The sequence below is a fragment of the Pithys albifrons genome, chromosome 4 (genome assembly GCF_047495875.1).
Source record: "Pithys albifrons albifrons isolate INPA30051 chromosome 4, PitAlb_v1, whole genome shotgun sequence".
In the NCBI taxonomy this organism is placed as follows: domain Eukaryota; kingdom Metazoa; phylum Chordata; class Aves; order Passeriformes; family Thamnophilidae; genus Pithys; species Pithys albifrons.
In genome coordinates, this window is record NC_092461.1 from 66,114,400 (window position 1) to 66,139,048 (window position 24,649).

The window sequence follows — 24,649 nt, forward strand, 5'->3', positions numbered from 1 at the left end:
GCTGTTATTTGCTTTGCATTTGTTTTCTGTATGAAACCTTCTCTGAACAGCCTCACTTCTTGCAGAGCATACAGCTTAATTCTTGACTTCCTGCAGCAAAGGATCCATGGACGAGGCATGATTCACCCCTGCACCTGATATTCATCATTGTTTGCCATTGGGAAGGCAATACACTGACCTAGCACATTCTTCCTTCCCTTTAATCCCTCTTCCCTCTTTGGATTGAGTACATCTGGTCAAAACAGGCACCAATTTGCTAAGGAGCAAACAGGTATCTGCTGCTGTTTGGCAAGCTCCTGTATGTCAACACTTAGCGGGAGTCCTTATTTCATTAATTTAACTCCCAGTTTTAACCTTTCCCCCTACATTCCTCTCACTCCTCTCCTGCTCTCAAACTGGATCTGGACTTTCCCTTCCAAGTTATTGCCGTTCCCTTTCTTCCCCAGCTTCTGGGCTGCTGAGTGGATTTTTCCAGTCCCATGCCCCCTTTCAGGAAGGATTGGGGCTGGTGATGGAGAAGGAAGACAGGAGGGGAAAAAGGGGGCAGGAGAGTGAGGAATGTGGGGAAATGAGGAAAGGAGACAAGGGAGCAGGGCAGAGAGGAGAGTAGACAGGGAAGGCAGAAAAGAGGAAGGCAGGAAGAAGAGAATCAGAGAAGCTGGGCAAGGAGGACTAGAGGCAGAAGAGCCAGGGTAGATAGCAGGCTAGAAGCAGGAAGCAGGGCAGGGAGAGGCAAGGGAGGCAGGAGAAGCAGAGGAGGAAGGGGAGCTAAAGGAAGTAGAGCAGGCAGGGCAAAGAAGAGATGCAGGGATAAGGAGAAGGAGGGAGAGAGGCAGAAAGAAGAGAGGTAGAACAGGCAGAAGAGGCAGCCAGGGTAGGCAGGGAGCATGATAAAGAGGCAGGGAGAGAGCAGGCTGGGTACAATGCAGAGGAGGCAGGGAGCAGGGCAGGAAGAGAGCAGGGATTCAAGACAGGTATGAGGTAAGCAGTGGTGGCAGGGGACTTAGAGACAGGGAAGGCGGTGAGCAGAGAAAAGAGGCAGGCAGTGCAAACAGATTAGGCAGGAGGCAGGGAAATAGAAACAGATGAGCCAAGTTGGGAAGCAGGAGGTAGGGGAGGCAGGGAGCAGGGTAGGCAGCAGACAGGGAGCAGGGCAGTTAGGAGGCAGCAGGCAGGGAGTAGGAGGCAGGGAGCAGACAGGCAGGAGGAAGCAGGGCAGAAAGGGAGCCGGGCAGGCAGGGAGCAGGACAGGAAGGGAGCAGGGCAGGCAGGGAGCACAGCAAGCAGGGAGTAGGGCAAGCAGGAGGCAGCAAGCCAGGGCAGCAGGAGGCCGCGAAGGGAGCGGCCCCTACCCGCAGCTGGAGCTGTCCGCCCGGCGGTGCTGAAACGCCGCATGCAGGGCCCGGCGGGGCGGGGGGCTCCGGAGCGCGGAGAGCCGCCCAGCGCTACCCCAGAGAAGGCAAATCCAAATACCTGCACAGCGCCGGCATCTTCTGTGGGGCGGCGGGAGGTTGCGTGGAGTGGGTTTTTTCTCCCTGTAGATGTCCTTGGTGCGGAGCTGGGTGGGCGAGAAAGATCTCCCGGCTGCCGGGTTCCGGCTCAGATCTCTCTAGAAAACTGAATGAGCGAGCGCCAGCTCCACGGGGCCGTGATTTTCTCTTTTTTTTTTTTTTTTTTTTTTTTTTAGGAGGCGTGTGCGCCAAAGCCCGGGTCCTTCCACTGCCGTCCCCCTGGGTCCTAAACCCTCCTGCCGCCCGCCCGAGCTGCCTCCCGGCGCTCCCGACGCCCCTGGGATGCGGGCTGGGAGCTCCGCGCCACCGCGGGGGGTGGGATGGGGCTGCTGGCGGCCAGGAGGGCTTAACACCGCGGGCTTCTACCCAGCGGCATAGGCTTCATCACCTATTTTCTAGCATCGCCCCATTCCCAGCGAAAGTCGGGCAGAGCACAGCCTCCTGAGGCTTCTAGAGCAGCCATGGAAAGGGTGGTCATAATGGGCTGTGTGTTATCAATTGGCTGTCTTAATGAACGACAGCCTGGGTTTATAAGAGAAGTTTTGTCTGGGTCTGACAATGCAGGGACATCTAGCTCACTGTGCTGTCATCAACAGTACCCACAACAAATGTCTAGTGAAGAATGTAAAAACAGGACAAGCTTCAACCCTGGACTCTCCCAGCTCCTCTCCTAAGTTCAGGAATTTCACCAGCATTGTAGTACCTGTGTTTTTTGGATGAATTTGTACTCCTTGAACTTTCATAGTGTTTCCTAGAATACTCACAAATTTCTAGAACATCCTTCCATAATGTCCTTTGACTAGGTCATCTACCTACTTCACAAACTCTCATCTGTCTTTCATTGTAGGGATCTAAAAGCTTTAGATTGTGGTGTAGAATGGACAGCAGAAGGAACAACTTCTATATGAGAAATGGCTAAACCTAGCACGATTCTCTGGCAAGGAAAAAAAGTTTGAGTAAGTGTAGATGAAACAGTGGTGTGGTTTTATTTTTTCATTCATAATATTTCATAATAATGAGCAGCATGAGGAAGATAAATTGGAACAATATCTCCGTATCATTTCCAGTTTTAGGAGTCAGAGAAATGAAACCCACTATAGACTAACTTTGGTTCAAACAAACAGACATACTTCTTCACAAAATATTTAGTGAAGCTGTATGTTATGGGTTCACCTAGGTGGGCCTAGATTTGGGCTCTGAAGTGTGGACTAGGCCGAAGCTGTCAGCTGACTTGAGCTGGGCTGAGCTAACAGCTGAGCTCTTCTAGCCAGTAATTTTGTATTCCATACCACATTATGACATTATCTCCAGGGAAGTAGGAACCAGTGTGGGAGTGGTTAAGGCAGTGGCTTCTCAGCCCTCCTCTTGGAAGGATGCATGATGCTGTCCCAGGGGGGATGGAGAGGACCAGGCCCACCACCGGCTCACAGGGTATCTCAGGAAAGTAAACTGTGTTGTTCTGGGTCTCTCCTTTCTGCTTGGGTTTGTCTCTCTGGGGAATAAGGTTTTTCTTAAGTAATGTGTAGTTAAGACAGTAGAATTTGTGTGTTCGCTAAGAAGTGGGAAATATGTTATTGCAGACTTGTGCGAGTGTATATTTGTACTCTCTTCTAATTGTCTCTTCTGTAGAAATATATGTAGTTTTAGTATAAACGTAGTTGAAAGTGTTTTTTTCTTTCCCCTCTCTTTTCCTCCCTTTTCTTGGTGTTAGGAGGGAGACTTTTCTCTCTGTGCTTGGCGGGGGGGTTGGCAGTTGCTTATCTCAAACCAAGACACTGTAGAACTTATTTCCACAGGAATTCATGCTTCAGAAAAGTGTAGGATATATTTATGGAAGAAAAGTCCATTAAGGACTTTTGAACATGAAGTCATGACCTCTAGCTCAGCAAGTCCCTGTTCCACAAATTGCTGAAGGCTGGGGTAATATTTGCGAAAGAATGATTATATCCTTGCCCTGCTCTTATTCTTTACCTTAGCCATCCACTGCTGATCACTGCTGGAGATAGGCACTGCGCTACATTGACCTTTGATCTGACCCAGTGCTGGTTTCTCTTATATTCTTGTATACAAAGTAGGCTTTGAGAAGATGAACACAACATGATCCCTTTCCACTTTTTTTCCCTTTAAAGGGGAATATCCAGTGGCTTTGTTCTATTTCAAAGAGCGTACATCTAGATGGATTCACTTGCTTTTTAGAGGAAACCCCCCAATATTAATGAGGAAAGGCAAAAAGAATCTGTGAGGAAGATGACTTGAGCTTTTAGAATGATTTCCATGCATAACCATTAATTTAACCCACAGCACATTTAAAACTGGAATATGACGTATTTGCATCCTATGACCCAACCACTTTGACTGGAAGAGAAGAAGCAGCAACAAAAAGACAGAAAGCTCAAAACTATCACAAGAGCATTTGTCCCAGCACTTGATAGAAGAGCATTTCTGGCCTCAGGGCCAGTCAGTTATTAAGTAGCCTCATTAGATCATTATTTTCTGCATAGAGATCAGTTTGAAGATAAAAGAATAAGCACTCTGTTTTCCTAATCCTCTTGCAAGCTTCTACTCTTGCACATATGATAAAGATGTATGTACTAGCTACTGTAACTGTGCAGTACTTCCCTGGGAATTGTTAATAATATTAAGTGGAATGAGCATGACTCTATAAACCAACTGCTTTAGGCAGTAAAATGAGTTGCCAAATTTGATGTATGCTTAGTATTTTGGGATTTAACATTTTTATTTGGTTTATTTTGTATATTTTTTTTCTTCCTGTAGTGTTGCTGTTAAATTACCTCCTGATCCACTGGATGATTGACATGTAGCACAAACCTGTGGTAGAAGCATATCTCTAAACATATTACAGCAGGGCCTTATATTGATCCCACTGCAAATATTCTCATGTTACTTTCTCATCACCACTTTATCACTTCTTCATCACTTCTCTGCAAAGTCTACTCTGTGCTCTGAGAGTATGTTTCAGGTCATCTCATTCTTTGCATTGCCCCAGTCATAACACTTCAGCTGCAGTTATGACCTCAGAAACAACAGTATTGAAGGTACAAACTTTAAGTTTTGTAAAGGTATGACTGGGACATTAGAAACTCCCTTGCTGATGTGCACAAGGTGGAACTTCATCCCTTTCTAATTTGCAGTGCTGAAAACACAGTGCTAGGGGAAGAAAAATGTGCCTGCAATCACAATTTGTCACTGAAGGCATTAGAACTGACTGAACACATGGAGGGAACAGATCAGTTTGAAAGGGGAGGATATTTTATGCAGTCTTTTCTGAAAGTGAAACAGAATTTTAATATTAAATTTACTTCCTCTGTTACTACACATATTGATTCTCTGTTTTCACAAAAAACAAAGACATAACAAACTTGGAGAGAGAATGTATATTTTCAGAACCAGTAGAAAGGATCCATGTACCTGAACCATCAAGAAAACCATGGGAGGTCAGAGTGACTGGTTGGTCCATAGCCTAGGTATGATAAATAGTTTCTACTCTCTCTGCAGAAAAATATTTTGTCTTCACTCAGTTAAACTAGACACATAACCTCTTGCAGTAGTTTGGACTCCCAAGAAGTGCTGCTAGGGGCTGGTTTGAACATTTTTGCATCTCTGATACTGCCCTCTGATTCATACAAAGCCTAAAACCATTGAAATATTTTAATTCATCACAGTAAGGAATGGATTTTTTTAATATTAAAAAATATTTCAAATAAATGGAAAACTGCTCTCACTCTGCCTTAAGACTGAAACAAAGATATATCTAAATAACACAGAAATATTTTGATCTTCAGCTTTTTATAGGGTTAGGGCATATGAATGCTGTGCATATATATTTCTTGAATAGAAAGATTAGACTAGATGACTCCACCAGTCATCCCTTCTAACTTTATCCCTTCTGTGATTCTGTGATATAAGGAGGTGTATAGATCTTTAATAAAAATCAGTACATATGCAGTGTCATTTACTTTCTCAATGTGATTTCTCCAATATTTAAAATATTTATAGCTTGTGAAAAGGGAATTTGAGAAATAATATAGTATGGGATATTCTTGTGTCTTTAAATTTTCCTTTGTGAACAATTTGCTGCAAGTTTCTAAAATTAACAGTCAATTTTAATAATGAATTGGGATCTCAATCTTTTTCTCTAATCCACAATTACCATCTGGTTTTATTTCCTTTGAAAGTAACTGCATTGAAAGCCCCAGTAGATTAAAAAATAATAATGGCAAAACTGCTTAGACCAAATAAATCATTATTCTCAAGGGAGAAGTAACTCTCAGATCACAGTTCAGAGGGATTCATGTTATAAATCCTCACATGTTTCCTGAATCTCTAAAATATTTAAAAATTTATACTGAAGAATGCAAAACATATGCAAATTGATTGTATGATTTATTTAATGAGAAAGGTTCAGTTTTGCTGTTTTTTACTCCTGATGTAGATAATTCATTCTTTTGCTGAATTCACATGCAATCACTACTTCTGTCACTCCCAGAATCAGGTGTAACAGGGACATGAGAAAAGTTTTGGCCTCAGACACGTAGAGGGGTGAAGCTGTAATGTTCTACGGGAGTTCCGGGAGATGGAGAGGAGATCCGGCACAGAGCTGGAGGCCAGCAGCAGAATTCAGGTAGAGGTGAACTCTCAGAACTGTGATCCGCAATTTTATCCCTCAGGTCTTACTTAACACTGAACTGGTCTAAATCCCATAGCTGGTTTATTTTAGGGTTGTGGAGACCCATGCTGACTATCTTGGCTCCAATGATCAATCAACATTCAAAAACTACACTTGAATATAAGTCAGCAGTGCTCTGGCAGCCAGGAGGGCCAACCGTGCCCTGGGCGCCACCAGGGAAAGCACTGCGGGTTGTAGAAGGGAATTCTCCCTATCTGATCTGCACTGGTGTGGCCTCACCTTGAATATTGTGTGCAGTTTTGGGTACCACAATATAAGAAAGATATTAAGCTGTTGGAGAGTGTCCAAAAGAGGGCAATGAAGATGGTGAAGGGCCTTGAGGGGAAGTCATATGAGGTCACTTGTTTTGTTCGGCCTGGAGAAGAGGAGACTGAGGGAATACCTCACTGCAGTCTACAACTTCCTCATGAAGGGGAGAGGAGGGGCAGACACTGATCTCTTCTCTGTGGTGACCAGTGACGGCATGCAAGGAAATGGCCTGAAGTTGCATCAGGAGAGGTTTAGGTAAGATACTGGAAAAAGATTCTTCATCCAGAGGGTGACTGGGCACTGGAACAGGCTCCCCAAGGAAGTGATCACAGCACTTGGGAGAGTTCAAGAAGCATTCCAGAAATATCTCTCTGACATTTGCATGTTGGAAATGTTGACTTTAGACACAGATGTGCTCTGAAAGTCAGGTACAGATTTGGCCTCATGTCTTTAGTTGGTTTAACTTGAAAGCTCTGACTGTGCAGGCTTTAGTGAGATAACTATGATTTAAATCACCTGAGGACCTGCTCCTATTGAGTTCGATTACTCACAAAGTCTGTGCTACTCTGTCTAAACAACAATGGCACTGTCTTGCTAAACCATCCTTTTGTGGAAGGAAATAAATTGTGAGATGTTTTTCATAGCTAGTACCTAAATTACATGAGCTTTAAAGGAAGAATAGCATGGCAAAATTTTGCCATACTGCCTAAGGTGAACATCAGAGCTAATGTTTTTCCTGGTCCAAGGGTGAGGCAACCTAAAGAGGACTGGAATGACAAAGAAAGCTTACAGTGAGGCAAGTATTCCAAAAAAGTAAATGAGTCCATCAAGGTTTCAGATGGGTGTCAAAGAATTAATTCAGAAAAATCCTCTTGGGAAAACACTGGATGCTTTCTGATGCCTTACTATGTTGGGATGAGTCTGCACATAAGCAACAATTCAGTCTAAATACTAACATACTGATCTCATATATGAAATGTTAAAAGTGTGAAATAAGTAAGTTGTTTCATGTCAGTTCTCCAGTGTGTTAACTTCAGGGTGCCTTAACTTTCCAAAGTCTCTTGTATATTTTCCTTTTTGGATAATAATTGCAATAATTGCTTCTATGCATTCATCCAAAGTAGCTCTAACAGTTGAGCTGAAAGCACAAGAATGTAACTTGTGAAGTGACAAAAAAAATGTGAAGATTGGTAGTTAGATTGGAATAGTTAGAGATGAGGGGAATAACAGGATACTGATAATCTGATTGCTTAGGTTTTTATGTGATTATTTATTTCTGAAATAGTTATAAATGAGTGATGTATAGAAATGCATGCAGCTTTGGATGGCAGTACCATAAATCAGGAACAGTAATAATGACGAATCTTGCATGTGTAAACAAGCATATGTGCAATATAAATTCAATTATCTGAATGTCACTGAGGATATAGAATAATTTCATATTTTTGACTGTGAATAACTGCAGAAATTTTTGTGGGAGGTATAAACAGATGGAGGACATAATCTTGTTCTGGATAGCTGAAACTTTTTTGTTGATAACTAAAGTATATGAATGCATGTACATACATGTACAAAAATAGAGGCAAGAACTATGGCTGCAATCCTCCACAGATATAAATCAACATCACTCCATTGACTGTGCTAGAGGTGTGCTAATTTACACTAGCCAGCACGGGGGTAAGTCTGCATGTATAAACAACTATTACACCTGTCAGCAGTCTGATATTTTACATTACCACTTCATACAGGAGCATAAAGGACACAACAATCTGCTGAAGCCACTCCTCAGAATGGTTTTATTCTTCCTTCCTGGGATGCAGGGTGTAAACAGCACAAGTATCATCTTGCAAGCACTGGGTATGTTTTAACATCATCGTGGAGTCCTGGCACAATCTATCTAGGATATATATCCAACAGTGGGGCATACAGCAATCATGTACTTTTCAACTGGCAGGAGGTTTTTTGCTTGTCATAGCTGGTGAGCCCCCAGGGAGGTGAGGCTCCTGCCATCCTGGTTCCCAATATATGCTGATTCAGTCATTAAAATGTGCATTCATCTTCCTTTTCCCAAGACCTAGCTGTACACAGCAGGTTTAACTAAATTGCCAATAAGAAAGCCCCTTAAATCATCTGCAGTCCTGACTGGCAGCCTCACAAGCAAATGTAGCAACCTATCCTGAGGCAAGCAGAGTCTGTTCAGCAGCAGCTTTGCACTTCTTTGTGTATTAACTGGGTTTTTTTTAATCATTAATGGGCGAGTATATTGAAGACAGAGGGAGGAGGAGCAGAGGAAGAATGAGAGAAACAGTTGGGAAGGGAAAGGTGCGACTATTGGAAAGTTCTCATTACCTTGCCTGCAGTGGTACCCTCTCTGCAGCTACAGGATAAAAGGAACAACCCCTCCTCTTAAGTGTCCCTAGCTTCAGAGTGTGGAGAACTGTTAATCAGCTTGTTCTCATGCAGCAGGGATTTGCAGGAGGGCTGACTGGAAAAGTGCCAAGAACTGTCACTTCACGCATACTGAGAAATCTCCTCCTTTTGGCAGAGATTTTAATGGCTTTGGGACATGTCTGTCTCTCTGTGTGTGCACACTTGTATAAGAGAGAGAGAAAATGTATTCTTTTGTCACTCTTCTGTGTCTCATATATGCTACTGCAAATACCTGTTTTCTCCTATGCACACATGAAAGGGGGTTTCACTGTTTGCAAAAGTCTGGAAAGACCTGGTTCTGGCAGCAAGACCTTAATGTCAGGCATTGTTGGAGTCTATCACACCAATCAGATCATCTCTGGAGAGGCATAAAATCCCAGAAACTCTTTAATCAGGTGTTCAAGCTCAGCTATTGCCTAAATAGCTGGGCACAATTATCCTTGCTTCCACTCTAGTAAAAGGTCAACATTTAACTACCAGCTGTGATTTTCCACAGAGGACTGTGCTTTGCCCTCCTCAATACAGGACTTATGATCAATGCCATAAAAGCATGTGGCAGTTTGCTCCACACTAATGTTAAGGTTAAATTATTGGTCTGTTACTCTTTCTACGATGTGGTGCACACTATGCCTGCATTGGACAAAAGCCCAGAAACTGTCATTAAATTAGATTGACTCTCTCCAGGTACTGGAATCTCGTTGCAGAACAGAGACTGGCTGAGTCCTGCCACAGACCTGCAGCACCCTTCAGGAGGTGTCAAGTACTCTGCATGGGTGAATAACCAGATGACGGGTGAATAACCAGATGATGGAGTGGCTCAACATGGGTGTTTGTGTGTGATAGAGCTGCAGTTTCTCTTCCTTCACATGTATTTTCTACCTGTGAAACTGCAGTATAATGTGAAGCAATGGCAAGTATCTACTTGTCCTAGATGTTAGTGAAAACCATGTGTTGCTTGTCATCTCTGAAAAGCTAAAGACAAGTGTAAAACCTGAAGAAAAAGCAGCAGGGCATGTAGGACTCAAAATACTTGTTAAAAAAATCCCTTCTTGAATACTAAACTAATCCCCATATTCACATATGATTGTTAGATCTGGAAAATATGAAAAAAAAAGAAACTGAATGTCCTCAAAAAGAAGTGCTCAGGGACTTGAGATGGAGGGACTTTGTTAGCAGAGTTATACATTACCAGACAGTAACTTGTGTCTAGCAGGATTAGAAGGAAGACAGGTACTTTAGATCTCCTAAGAAATCACTCTGCTCTAAACCATTAGGAGGGAGACATCTGGTGTAAAACTTGAGCCCAAAAGAGATATCATGAAGAACGTTTGTCGGTATTATCAGTGTCGTAGTCATGAAAGCATCAAGAATTCATGATAGTTAGTGGAAAAATTTTGTGTCTTTTGCATCTTTAGTGTGAAAAGACTAGTCTGTGGTGAAAATACTTCCACGCACTGGATATTAGCACCATGTGTCTGATAGCCCAGTTCAGTTTGCTTACTTTTCTTCCCACAGGCAAATGTTCATCAAATACAATGAGAGATCATAGGATTATAGAATCAGCTAGGTTGGAAAAGACCTCCGAAATCATTAAGTCCAATCTCTGATCGAGCACCACATCAACTAGACCATGGCCCTAAGTGCCACGTCCAATTCTTTCTTGAACACCTCCAGGGTTGGTTACTCCACCACTTCCCTGGGCAGTCCATGCCAATGGTTAACAAATCTCTCTGCAAAGAAATTCTTTCTGATGTCCAACCCAAACCTCCCCAGGCACAGGCTGAGACCATGTCCTCTTGTCCTGTCATTAGCTGCCTGGGAGAAGAGACCAACCCCGATCTTGCTATAACCTCCTTTCAAGTAATTTTAGAGTGATAAGATTTCCCCTGAGGTTTCTTTTCTCCAGGCTAAGCCACCCAAGTTCCCTCAGCCACTCCACATAAGACTTGTACTCCAGATCCTTCGCTAGCTCAGTTGCCCTACTCTGGACACGCTTCAACACTTCGATGTATTTCTTGCACTGAGGGGCCCGGAACTCGACACAGGATTCAAGGTGTGGCCTCACCAGTGCTGAGTGCAGAGGGAAAATCCTTTACAGATCACTGTAAAGGATGCAGAAACTACAAGGCAACTCCAGTAATTTCAGTTTATTTTCTAAGATGAAAGTTCTATGCCAAGTTTTCTTTAATAAAACCCCTGTCACCCAAAACTTGAATTAAGTATGTATTTTTCCATAAAGAATCAATAAGTTCTTAAAAATTAGCACATTCCCTAACAAGTAGTAGATTTAAATGAGTAAGTTTGATGCTTTGATGTTACACAACAAATCAGAGACTGAGGGCTTTATCTGGGACCATTTTGGAAAAAGGATATGAATAGAGGATGCTAAAGAATTTGAGCTCTGCTTTAAAACAAGTTTCTTTGCCTCCATAATTTCACAGCTAAATCTCTCTTTTCTGTTGGTTAAAAAACTCTCTTTCCTGTCAACCTATGCTTATGTTATTTTCTCCCTGTTTGTTTTTTTGGGGGGTTCTTTTTTTGTTTTTTTGGGGTTGGTTGGTTTTTTTGTTGGTTTGGTTTGGGGTTTTTTTGCTTTGCTTCTGGGGGACAGGACAGCTACAAATGCTAGTGTTTATCTATAGAGAATGATAAAGTTTCTAGCTAATTTTACTTCTTTAGGCCAAGAAAACTCTCTCTGGGAGGACACGTCTCTGTTGTATGGTGGGTTTGCAGTGTCTGGGGCCTATGACTCCATCAGGAAGAGCACAGAACTGTGCAGGGAACAAGCCAGACCTGTGAGCGTGATAGGGAAATTTATGTGACTATATTGCCTTTTCATTCACAAAGAAAACCCCTATCTCCATCTCTAAGAAAATCCCAGTATCTTATCCAATGTCCGTTTCCCTTTGAAACTTCCCTGCTCAAATAAAGAAAATAGGTGATATTTCACACGATTTTTGATTAATGTCTCTCACATTAACACAAACACATCTCTGGTTATACTAGGAAAGGTATTTTCCAGTTGTGACACTTGCTTTTTTCATGACCACACTGTGCTGGTGGGTCACAATCCTCCTGTAATCAACAAGTGCCCCAGGGTCTCCCATCTTCTCTGTCATTTTCATTTGAAACTCCCAATTTGCAGAAGTTCATGTTATAAGCTTGTTAATTGCATGACTTTGCACATTATGCAATTAAATTTCATCCCATTTCTAATACTATACTCTCAAGGTCATTTAGTATTTCCAGTATGATATTAAAGTCTCCCTCTCTGTTGAGTTTTGTGTCATCACCAAACTTCATTAGTTCACACCACCTTCTTATCCCAGGGTCATTAATGAAGATGTTAAAAAGGCAATCCCAGATGCTTAAGGATTTCCACTAGTGGCAGTTCTTTCCAGACTAATTATTGTTTCTTTTCTTTTGCTGATTCTGACTCATATTTCTGGTACTTTCTTCACATAACCTCTCTAAATAATAATTTCCTCTAAGGTGTTGGTAGCTGGCTACAATAGAGATAGATGAGATTTAATTTTAAATTTAGTGGGTTTTTTCTTGTAATTTTTTCCTGTGTTTTAAACAGATTTAGTCATCCTTGGTATTAAAATGTAAAATAATCATCTGATCAAACTATCACTAGTAAATCCATATTATATTTTGTTCTGGTTTCTACTTAATTTCCTGCTTTTAAATATTCACTGCTTCAATATCTATGCTAATTTTACACCTAATTCAGATTATATTCTTGATTCTGGATTCTTCCTCTCCCTTTTGTAGATATGGGTAGAGTGTTTTCTATTTTCTAGTCAGATATACTGCTACAGGTTCCATTAAAAATTCAGAATTTTTGTTTCAAATTTCAATGTGCAAATCACCTTGTTTCTCAAAAGAGCATATTGTGCCTTCTTACACCCAGATGTGGTAATTTCTGTCTCTATGCATTCATGTCCATTAGCCATTTGTTTTCTTCATTCATCCCATCAATATTATCTTTCTTACTGAAAAATGAGGGAAAGTATTAGTTTGGAACCAAAGCCATATTATTATGCTTCTTATTTAGTCTGTCCTCATTACATGGTGGACTCACTTCCTTATTTATTTGCACAAGATTTTCACTAATTGTTTTGGTTTGATTTGAAAAGTCTATTATTTTTCTTTTAATCCATTTGTACACCTCATGCTTTATTGTTTAGAAAAGCATGGATTACAGTACTTCGCCAACTCCAAACAGTGTACAGTTCTCTCCACAGTTACTTCTAGTGCACTTTCTCTATCACCTTTTATTAATAATCCTCAGTGAGACCAATGATCTGCAGCACCTTGTTCATGCAGCTGGAACTACAAAGGTATACGAACATCTGCCTGGCCTTAGAAACTATTGTGGCTGCCCTCAGTTCCCTTTGTGTCAGTCATGCTGTGGCTTCCAGAGGTGGGCAGAGTGAGCAAGCATTCCTGGGTAAGGGTGGGATGCCATGAAGTGTGGTCTCATTAAAATCAGTCAAAACCTTTTCAAACATGCACTGGCATGTCTAAGATTTGTAAAGTCTACCCCAGAATCAACATTTTCTCTCTACTCCTCTTGGTATTAAGATACTTAGCACACCATATCACCACAGGGCATGAGAATGTTACGTACAACAGCTACTACATTAAATATTTGGAAACTGCTGGGAGAACCCATTGGTGTGACGCATTTGAGGGAACAAAATTAAATCCCTGGTTTATATTCAAGGCTCAGAGGAATGGCTGAACATATGCCATGAACATATAAAGTTGCCATCTCTCAGCAGAGAAATCCTAACATACGGGATATGACTACACCCACAACTAATCTAGCTTGTTTCCTCTGACTTTAAAGCTCAATGGAAGAGCAACACTTGACAGATGAAGGACTCTGAGAACCCACAAATGACTGGTTATTCCCTTCTCCTGCTAACTTTCCATAGCCTGATGGAGTATGTGTGTCCTAAGTGTAGTTTCTGTTAACTCAGTGAATAATATTGTTACTACTTCTAATAGTAAGAGGAGAATCCTGAAGTGCTGACACCCCAATCCTGGAATTAAGGAGATCTGTATCTTATTTCCATCTATCTCATACATCTTCTAAATGGCAGTGAACAAAATAATTACTTTGATTTCCTTACATTTCCTGCTCTGTAGACTGAGAAAAGCAATACTAGCCAGAGCATGGAGATCATATAGGTCCTAATTCTTTAACAGGGGTAATGTGATTTCTGAAATATAAAAAAAAAAAAAAGGTGAAAAGAAATTTCAAAATATTATTATGGCAAATAAGCTACATATCTTTGAGGATTCAGTATGTAACTTATTTTGAAACCCAGTGTTTTAATTGTTAAATAACCATTTTTGGTAAACAAATGCTTTTGTGTCTTAGAAGAGAATTGATGTTACACAACAAGGGTTTGATACAGAGCCAAGATAATTTCTCTTGCTTTAAACTGAAATGAGAATTTCTCAGCCTTGAAACATGACAGCCATTCAGGAGTCTATTTTTCTGTCTTTGAAATCTGAGTTGTACTTAGCTGTAGGATCTGACAAGTTTCTGCTGCCTTATATCATCCCAGCTCACCTTGCAGCACAGAAGGTGTCTCACACTAATGCTGTCAAGCTAAAGCTCCACTGAGAGGACATTGATGAATGTCAGTTGAAGTCTATTGACGTTTTGTTGGGTGGGCAATGGATAAAGGCTAGATATATAAAGCAGCAAGAATTATAAACTGAAATTAAATATAGTCTATTTATTCTAATCTATTGTATATAGTCTAATTCTTTGTGTAGTCAAAATGACGTTTATTGACTAAACAGTGACCTTTCCTAAATCAACTATCCCTACAAACCCATATACCCACAAGGTTTTTGTCTCCTTGAATTACTGGCACTGGCAGACAGTGCAATACCTCTACTAAGAGAAATGTGATTTTGGAAAAATAATAACAACTCTACAAGAAAACAATCATCCTTTGACTTATATACCCCTATGTCCCACTGACTGTTTCTAGTGATTAATCTCCAGCTATGCATGAAGACTCAGTGTATCATTCCTTAGGTGAATGAATTTCAACCTCAACAAGATGAGCACAGCTGAGTGATTTTTAAACAGTTTTAATGCTGCCAAATCAAATAAAAATTCCTACAGAACATGGCTGCTTATTGATGCCCCTTGAAAGATATTTTCATGACTTCTAGGAGTAGGTTGTGGATCAATACTGTCGAACTCTGTGGGAATATTTTAGTTCATCACATGGGGCAATTATCCATGACCACACACAAAATCAGCAATCACTGTCCAACTGAACATGTGTTAACTGGAAATGTGAATGTTCTAAAACAATCAACAGCACCAGTTTCTTAGATAATCATTGCTTTTGATTTCCTTCTTGTTCTGGATACCTCTTTGTTGCAGATTCAGCTACTGTTAAAGGTTCAAACACAGGAAGGTGGTGTCGGGAGAAGCCCCCTCAGAGAATTTTTCTCACCATACCAACACAAAAGGTTTAGGGTTGGAGTCCCAGGACTGAGGAAAAAAGACAGCTGATGACTTTCAGATTCAAGCTTAATGGTTGGGTGGGCTGAGAAAACAGAACTCCAGCACCTGGGGGTGGGGAGAGGTTTTCCTTTCTTCATTCCCTGTGTGCTGCTTTGACTTTTGGGGGGGTTTTCTTTGGGCAGCTGCAGAAAAAAGAGCCACAGCTTGCTGGTGAGCTCTCTTTTTTCTGGCTCTGCTCTTTGTTTTTCCCCCTCCATCTCTGGGCACCCTGAGCTTTGGAGAGAGCGAGAACAGAGGAGAGACACAGCTGCTTCAGGACACTGCAGACCTTTTTTTCCCCTCTTCCTGAGGACTGATTTGTACTGCAAGGAGATTCCTGGGAACTACCACCATTTCCTCCACTCTCAGCTTTATTCCTTCTTCATTTGGGACAAAGGACAAAGAGAGAGAGAGAGTTCATTGAGTGCTCCCTGCTCGTCTCTGCTTCACTGGGAAAAAGGCTGAGAGTTCATCTTGCAGCCAGCCGAGGTGGAACACCGACACTGCCCATAAGTATAACTGCTCTAGGAGAAATCTACTGTTTTAGGGGCTGTTCTCTTTTGTTTTTTTACCTTTGGTGCTGGGGGAGTTGCTTGCTCTGGTCTGTTTATAGTTATATCTATATCCACATGTATATATATATATATATGCACACGCATATATAGTAGTTAAGAACAGTTATCCCTCTTATACCCTCTTATATCCATTTTCTAGTTAAAGTTCCTTTTTCTTAAATTTAATAGAGTGACATGATTACTGTGAAGGAATCCTTTCCTCTGCTTTTTGGTAAACATTCTGTTTTTTCCCTCAAACTAAGGCAGCTACGATGCAAGGTTTTATTCCCTACTTTCAGTTTTGAGGCATTGCTCAATGCCATGTGCTACAAGACACAGCCTTTCCTCTAGACCCCATCAGTCTCTTTCAGTAAAGGGCAATGCCACAGCTGCTGCCATGTTTCAGCTGCCTCTTGTTGTCTGTAACCATTCTGTCTGGAAACTTGCAGGACTGCACCCCATGAATGCAAGGTGCTGAATAGTGTGACAGCATACCCTAAAACAAACAAACAAACAAACAAACAAACAAACAATAGGAAAGAGGCTGTTTCATTAAAGCAGGCTGATACCAGTTTTTTTGTTGTGTTATTTTCGTTAAGCGTGTATTCAAGCTTGTATTAAATGATAATAAATCTTTTAAATAATAAAACCTGCCATATTGCAAAGCAAGGAAAAAGGCTTTGCACCTGCACAAAAGGAATTTAGATACACAACCCCAAAAACCTACTTCCTGCAAAGGTGAGAAGAAAAGAAAGTTTAAGATCAGCAAATGCTTTCAATATCAGAGATAACCATCCTTTGCTGCTAAATTTATTGTGAAAATAGGAGGTAGTCAAGCCAGTTGATCTGAAAGAAAATTGAAACAGTCATATATGGCAGAATCTGTCTGGATGGGCTGGATCTGCCACTTTTCTAGTTGGAGTATATCTAAGGAATTTTTGGCATTAAATCTGCTACAACATCCACTGGAAGGGTATACCCTGTTAACATGAACTGGTGTTTGCCAAGTAACCAAGATGTGATTAGGGATCTATGGGCTAGAGAAGCTCTCCTCTCCAGCTTTTTGCTCTAGATTACTGAACTTGGGGTAGGATCAACCCTGGTGTCAGCGTTCTGAACATACTCCTCCATCCTTTCAGGAGGAGTCTAATTGACTGACTCCAAAGTCAACTCCCTCACTGTTAAGAACTACCAAGAAGAAAGGTAGAAGCAATGTTCTGCCCACCAAGCTTTCCCTTGGGAGCTGCTTTCAAGCTGCAGCTCTTTCGTTTGGCCATGCCTCTGCTTTATTACAGCTTTGTGTGTCCAGAACAAACACATCCTTGATTCTGACCCTGACCAAGATACTGACAGATCTTGACTTGACTTCCCATTTTGATCCCTGATTACAGTGGACTAGCAGGGCTGTCACTGGACTAATGCTGGCCCTGGCCAATGTCCCTGGCCCTGACCCTGACCCATGCTGGCTAAACTTCCTGACTTCTTGCTGGGGAGGTCACATACTCTGCAGACCTTGCTGTCACCCTCTGCTACTAGCTCCCTTTTCCTTGCAGAGCAGTTTGTCCTTGCTATTCCCTGACATCTGGAAAACATAAACCCACATTCTTTTTTACAGCAAATAGATGTCTAAAAGACAGTTCATGAGTCTAAATATATACCAAAGCATCCTGGAGGTCACAATCTAAGTATCTGTGGATGATTCATAAGAACAGCAATGCAACAGAGTATCATAAACTCACAAAAGCCTTGCCTGGGTAGGACTTGTGGAGATGTCTAGTCCAGGCCCCTGTTCAAAGTGCAAATATCATGTCAAATCAGCTGTGGCTTTGTCTATCTCAGTTTTTAAAATATCAAAAAATGGAGAATCTCCATGCAACCTGTTTCAGTAGTGCATTACTCTCTTCCTTCTTTTAACCTCCACCTCCCAAACTGCATTTTGTGATAATTTATGGTTGCAATTACCACAATACTTAAATTTCTCAAGTTACCCTGAAATTCGTCAAGTCCCTCATTTCTGGTATCACTTAAATCCTTCTGCAACAAAAGTCAGTTCTCCTCTGGGCCAAGTCAGTACTCTCTATTGTCCTGGACACTTCACTGTTTGTTTGTATTTGTTGAGGTTTGTTGGGGTTTTTTTCTTGTTTGTTTTTTTGTTTCGTTTTTTGGTGTGTTTTTTTTATTTTTATTTTTAAAAAGATTCAAAGGGTTTTCATTTTTTCAAAATATACTTGGAAAAAGTGAAACCTGCAGTACCTTTATACCTTTCCAGCAGGAGAGTGCAGACTGCATATAGCAGGCCACAATACTACAACACATGAAAAGGTCCATCATGCTGGGTATCTATCGGAGGCCTGAGCTGGGTGCAGAGACAGGCATAGCCCGTGTCATAATACCTGCTAGAATTGTCTTTGGTTGATCTGAGCATCAACCCACTCATGGTTTTGTTTAGGAGATACTCAGTTGTTCCCCTCTAGAACAGATTCCAGGACAAATCTAGTCTGCAAGCTGCGCTGCTGATCAGGGAATGGGACCCCAGAGTGAAAAAACGAGTAATCCAAGCTGACGGGCTAGTGACCTGTTGACCCTTTGATAAAGAGCTCATTATTGATGCTGTTAACACAGGGAAAAGGGTGATCCAAATCTTCTTAAGTGTTTCCACTAGATGGACAGTCTGTCAGGAAGCAAGACGTCTTGATTGACATTGCTTGGTGAGTGAAAAGATTGCACTGGCCAAGTGTCACTTGTATTTCTGTCATATGACACTTAAGGCGTACTTTGCCAATTTGTCATTGCTATATTTTGCTAAAATGCTCCATTAAGCATTTAGTAAAGGAAACACTATAATGCTGATTATTCTTTTGTAGTCAAATGGGATCAGAGAACTGCAGAGTTTACTTTTGATTAGGGCTTACTGCAGACTGGTATGGCTTAGTTTTGGAGCATGGGAAAAATAGAGAGAGGGGAAAACAGTGGATGTGTTCCTGTGCAGTATTTCTTATGTAAAAATTCTGAGTAGAGCTCTCCTTCTTTCTGCTACCTTCTTTCTGATAACTTTGTGACAGATTTCGATAATGCAGAGAAGGCTTTTGCTGAAATTGTAGGACCTCATCAACATAGCTGAAGAACCTTACAAAGGGCTCTCAAGTCAGTTGTCAAGTTTCCTAGTTGTAAATCTCTTTCAGGAGGAGGCTCCATTCCGGAGAATATGAGGCAAACCACTCTTAGGGGACTAGTGGCAATCCTTCTCAAACTGTGTTCTGGCAGCACTGAATATCAAATCAATACTGAATACCAAACAGCAAGTGTTGCAGCTGTGGAAGAGGAAGAGAAAAATGCTACGGCAGAAACACAGTACTGGGTGCTTCAGACTATGACAGTGAGACTGTTGCTAAGAGTGAGAAACTGTTTAAAATCTTATATGAGACATTTACAATTAATATTATCACTGGATTTTCCAAATGTAGGCTGTGTTCCTCTCAGGCAAGCACAGTTTCTACCTTATTTGTTGTACTCAAAGAATGATAAATACTGATTTAGAGAGATGGGAAGTGTTTGATAGCTGTTTCTCTTCTGCATTTGGAATAAAGCAGGAACATGGTTCTATCCAATATGATATGCTTGATAAAGGACATGTCTGTGCCAAAGAAGCATGAGAAAGCTGCTAAATAAGCCCAGACAATATAAATTAAAGAAGAAGTGGGTGAGGATCTTCCTGAGCCCTCCAGTTGTTAAACAACTTGAAGAACATAGCACTACACAAGATGGAAGGATTATTAGTCAAATCATCATATTTCAAAGGGATTTGAAGATTTCAGCATCTATAATCTGGTTAGCCTAACATTACCAGCATGCAAAACAGTGGAAGTAATTAGAAGAAATGCAAAACAGTATTTAATAAAAAAAATTAAGAAACTTACATCTTTTAAAAGACCACAGTATGAAACCTTGGAAGTTTCATACTCTCTCTCTTTTCTTTTTTCCGACAACAAAATAAAACAAAAGAAAAAGAGGTTCATTGACTGATAAGGTCCCAGGGCACAGATGTAATGCCACATTACATCTAGATTAAAACTTTACACCCTGAGAATGAGGTTTTCTGTTATGATGTATCACTACCTCTCGATGTCTTTAGGAGACATCTCTTCAAATGGATCTGCTCTTTTTGTCTGGCCTTGAGGAAAGTGTAGTGATGAATAAAAACACCTTGACATGTACCTTACTATTCTGTGCAGGAAAGGAGATGAAATATTAGGATAGAGCTATGCAGGTTATTGCAAAAGGCTGCTCTTCAGCTCAGCTCAGCAGTGTCTCTACACTGACAACATTCTGCTTGCACTTACGTGTATTTGAATTTACTACCTGTATTTATTAAACAAGTCTTTTGTTTATATGTCAATGGAGATGGAATCTTGCTTCAGGATTATTTTATTTTATTGCTATGGAATCTTGTACAGGAGATGAAAATTCTTATAAATGATAAACATGTAAACAATGCAGCTTATTTAGGTCTCCAAAGGAAGAATGGAAGCGGTAGATTTTATAGACCCTTAAGAACTGGTGATGATTTTGAAAGTTGGGTGGTTGCTCTACAGGCACTGCCTTATTTTGGAAGTCCGAATAGATGAAACATGAGATTTCAGATGGGGGCTGCTCAGCAATGTGCCCTCACAACTCAGTTTATAAACAGTGGCTGAATCCTGCATTTCTCAAACACCTGGGGAATCATTCTATTAAGACATACCCTTAAAGCCTCTTAAGATCCAGTGTGGTGAGGGACAAGCAGTGATGGGCTGATATGGCCTTAAGATTTATTCTTGGAAGAACATACTTCCATATAAAAAATATGTGAGGGGAATTTGACAGTGTATTCACAAAGGGAACAGCAGTTCTTAAATTAAACTAGGCAATAAGCTTTCCACTCTGAAATCTCCTGTGAAGTACCATTAAAAACAGCTACAGCACCAGTTAGTGCAGTGTTATCTGATCAAATGAACTGCAGGACATGAACACATTAAAAACTGGATCAGATAAGCTGCCTGCTTGGGGCTGCTTGCCTCTGTTACAAAAATATGTGCTTCATCCCACTACTTTCCCAACATTGTCACAGAATAACATATAAATGGATTGGACAAAGAAGAAATACTTTGTTGCTTTCCTGTCTCCCACAAAAGGCTTTGCTTTTTAAAGGACAGAACACATCATACATTAATGTGCTCCTCCCCACATGATGCCTGTCCAACATCCTTATTTGTAGCAGCCAAAGAGCAGCTTCATCTCCCTTTATCTGCTGTATATTATTGTTGAAAGGATTTCGAATGGCTGTGTTGGCATATACTGGGTTAACTAAACCTAGCGGTCAGTGGGAGGTAATAATGTGTAATTCAGAATATTCAAGCATTTACACCTTAGCAGAAGCCATAATGGAAAGGCTTGCACACTAGCTACAGAAATAGATACAATGGTTAGATGAAACTACTCTGTCTTAAATACAGGAAAATAAAAATTAATGAGTTTTGACACATTCCACAATTTAAGTCTGACAGGAAGCAGACTAGAAATTTCTATTTTATATTAAGCATATAGGCATGTTAGCATCCTATTAAGTGCTCCAGGCCCATTCTCAATTTTCTTCTATGTAAAACCTTGTCAGTAAAATCCAGCATGAGCAGCTTGCTGCTACTTTGGGTTAACTAACACCAAATTTGCTATAGGAAATAGTGATAACTATATCATTACATAGTTTCAGCCGTTTCTTAATAGTCAAATAACCAGCCAGTATGACGTGTTATGTGCTGCTTGTTCAATATGGTGTAAACTTGCACAATCCCCAGAAGAGCACTGCATGCAAAACCAGGCATCAGCTGAGATACTGAAAACTGAGGATGCACTTGAGATAAATTTCAGCCCTTTGAATGCTATTTATCTGTCCTCCGTCATCATAAATAAGCAAGTACTATCAATCCTTCAACTGCTACAATAAGAAATCTTGTGTTAAATATTATTGTGCTGGACTATTTTCAACACAATGTGTTATTGCGGGTAGCCTCACAGCCAGGGACAGGTGGAAAAAGAAAGGACTTACCGCAGGCTGCTCCAAAGAATTTCCCAATTTCTTTTAACAGCAGTGAACACCTTGTTCCCTGAGTTTCAAAACAGCTGCTATGAACAGGGTTTCACAGGACAAGGCACAAACCCTTAGGTCACTATAGCTTGTACCAAACGTACAAAAAGAACTGAATATAGGAATGAGGTTTAAAAAACTATTTTTCTTTGCATTCATTAATCTGCTTATGGTGTGAGGCATCAGTTTTCTTCTTATCTGTAAGACTGCTTACTAGATCTGGATTTCTTCCAAGCATTAAGCCAAATTGACTTCATTATGCAAGCTCTTTGGAATAATGGAAATAATTTCAAAATAAAACAAACACAAGCAAATTAGTAGACAGGAACAAAAATACTTCACATCAGTTCTTTTCTGTATTGTTCCAGTTTTATTTTTGAGGCTCATAGATTTGGTCACAAATCTATAGTGAATGGTAACTGAGGTGAGAACATCTGTTACATTTTATAACACTGATTATTTGCAGAATCTTATGTTAAAAGTGAAAGGGAAACTTAGTCTAGACAGATTACTTTTTGTTACCACACCAACATTTATCTCTCATTATAGAAATTATTCAGCCATTAATTACTACGGAAAGATTGCTTTTATGGTGAGATTATTAGAAACAGCAATTGGATTATGCTTCATGTCATAAATGCAGTACTTTGTAAATGAGTAGTCATATATATTAACATTTAAAAGAATCATTACTACTTAGTAATTAGTAATTATTATTAGTAATTATTACTACTTAGTAATAATACAAGAGGTGCAGGACAGGTTCAGTGGGTTGATGGAGAAGTGGGAAGATACTTGAGGCAAAGGCTACTTATCCCATTCAGCCAACAATCCACAGGAAGGACTCTGTGCCAAGATCTGAAAAGACATGAGAAAGGCTTTACTTTTGAGTAAGTGAATCTTGTATCTTGAACAAATTGAACAACAGATGCATGCTGTCATATAAAGATGCCATCAATTTTCCATGTTTTTACATTTGTGTACTATTGGATAGAGCGGTTTGAATACTAGCTGATGTTTAAGGCACATAGCACTAAGTTCAAAGATTTATACCATTTTGGAAAGCAAAATACGTGTTTGCTTAAAGATTACAAAGTATTGGAGTAAGAATCAAAAACTAGTTTAAATCCAGAGTTCATTTGTGAGGCTTTGCAGATCAGTTCTGTGAGTTCATTTCTAAACATCTTCAGAATGAGGATCAATAAAAGCAGAAAGTTAACAAATATCAGATATTTAAATTAACAAGGACAGTTACAGAAGATTTTGCAATTGGTAGAAAATTAAATACAGAGTAATAACAAGATAAGTTTAAATCAGAGAAATTCCATTTCAATAAATGCAATTACCTATGCCAAAATTCCGTTGAAATTGATGGCAGTTTTTTACATACTTTTTGTATGAATAAAGCTTTATGGTAAATACCACAGTCTTCTTTGATCACTTTTGCTTCAGGGAGATCCTAAGAAATGCTGAAAAGGTCTATAGTAGAACAATGCAAAGGTTAAAGTTATGAGGAGAACTAGACACATTTTAAAAGGAAAAGCTACAACTGAAAGAGGCAATGTACTGGGTATATGAAGTAATGGAAAGGAACATGAAATGTTTGAACCTGGTTTGGCCTACAGATTGCAAAAAGGCAACAGACTGAAAGTCAACAGATATAGAATAGTACAAATTTTCCATTTTTTACCTTTTACAGTTGATTTGTTCGGATCACTGTCACAGGATTCCACTGAAGGAAAGAGCCTAGTAAATTCCTGAAAAGAATAGCATCTGCAGCTCAGCCTGAGATGACCATGGGATAAGAACTATGAGTCCTTATGCTTTGAGGTATCAAAATAGGGCCATCTGGATGTTGGGGAAAAGTTCTTCTTTCATGGTCCAACAGAGAAGGAAGTAGAAGAACTATGGTCGAATGGCAGATGTTACAACAGAAGAACTGCTACTTTGTAATGGCATCACAACTTTTGTCACTGGTTTTCCAGTTCTGGAGGGTAGGATTTGGTATTTACTGGAAAATATTGTATTAAAATGTCAGCATGCCTGTCATGCCTTCTTAGTGTTTGTGATTTATATTCTATAAATCACTAGAATGATGGGAATATTTTTAGCTTTTTATTTATCTCAGGCAGTGGAACAACTGAATGGCACTGAGGATTTTGCATTGAAATCAAGTGAACTATGTATTGTAAGTTAAATTGTGGTTTTATCTTTTAATCCAGAAGCAAAAACTATTTTAAAACAGATTGCTGGGTTGAAAAGAAGATGAAGTCTTGGTTATTCTAAATAATATTCTCAGCTCTGAGTCAGAACTCTTGTGTGACTCCAGAGAAGTTATTTAACTTCTATGCATCTAAACTTCCCTACACCTGAAACTTGGATCTGACTAATAAAGATGTTGCTGAATCATTAAATGCATTCTGTGTTCCAGACATTAAAAACTTTATGGAAATGAGAGATGTTATTACTGAGTTTGGTTCTGAAGTTCCTGTAAATGAGTCAGATTGCTCTAGCTGTCACCCCATAGAA

At 40.2% G+C, this 24,649-nt stretch overlaps 1 protein-coding gene across 1 annotated transcript in view; it reads right to left on the reverse strand.

Moving 5' to 3' along the window:
- The window catches only part of CLVS1 (clavesin 1), a 103,042-nt gene extending 101,180 nt beyond the window's left edge, over positions 1-1,862 (reverse strand). Inside the window, exon 1 of the mRNA XM_071554464.1 lies at positions 1,474-1,862. The gene's annotated coding sequence lies outside the window, so the exon portion shown is untranslated. The remainder of the gene's footprint in view (positions 1-1,473) is intronic.
- Between the last annotated feature and the right edge of the window lie 22,787 nt (positions 1,863-24,649).